This window comes from Fukomys damarensis, unplaced genomic scaffold (genome assembly GCF_012274545.1).
Source record: "Fukomys damarensis isolate Sample0158 unplaced genomic scaffold, DMR_v1.0_HiC HiC_scaffold_25, whole genome shotgun sequence".
Classification (NCBI taxonomy): Eukaryota; Metazoa; Chordata; class Mammalia; order Rodentia; family Bathyergidae; genus Fukomys; species Fukomys damarensis.
Window position 1 is genome coordinate 6868880 of NW_022900937.1, and position 783 is coordinate 6869662.

Sequence of the window (783 nt, forward strand, 5' to 3'; positions counted from 1 at the left end):
GTCTCTCTTATAAAAAGAACTTGGCTTTCAGTTCCAAGGAATGCAGGTACCCACAGCTCCCAGGTGTCGGTGCCTGTGGTATCCACCTCTGCTTGTGAGCAGAGGCCACACTGTCCCTGCGGCCTCCAGACAATGACCAGGAGAATCCACACCTCTCGAATGCCACACCTCGCAGAGCAAGGACGGTAGGCCCACCTCGGTCATTTCCTTCCTCCTAGTAGGGCCCAGTCAAGCCTGCCCTGCACCAACCCCACCCTCAGGTGTCACAGGACACCACCCTGCCTGTTTGTGCAGAACTCAGTCACATCTGTGCCGCGACTGTGTCCCAGGCTGTCCCTCCCCCATTCTGCTGCAGCCCACACTTTATTCTTCAGGTGTCCAAGTCTCCATGGCAGGCATCCCCCAGTCAGCTTCGTGGACCTCCGGTTTCTCCTCAGCACTCTCCCAGGGCCCCACCTGATGCATGCCTCCATATTCCACACTGTCACCCCGTAATATTTGAGTTAAGGTGGTACTGTGACATAGTCACGGGTGCACACCGATACACACCTCCACTGCATCGTCCTACAGAGCCCGCTCTTTTCAGTTGTAAGAAGGCTGAGCTCATCTGGACCTTTACTGAGCCACTCCTAGCTTTGTTACTGTTTTTCTGTTACGAAAGAAATGACATGAACTCAACAAAACTAGATTCCAGTGTTCAGAGGTGGAGACTAACCAAATTTCTTGAATTATAAAGAAAAAGTCAGCGGACAGCTACTGTAATCATTAGCTGTTTGTAAGAGG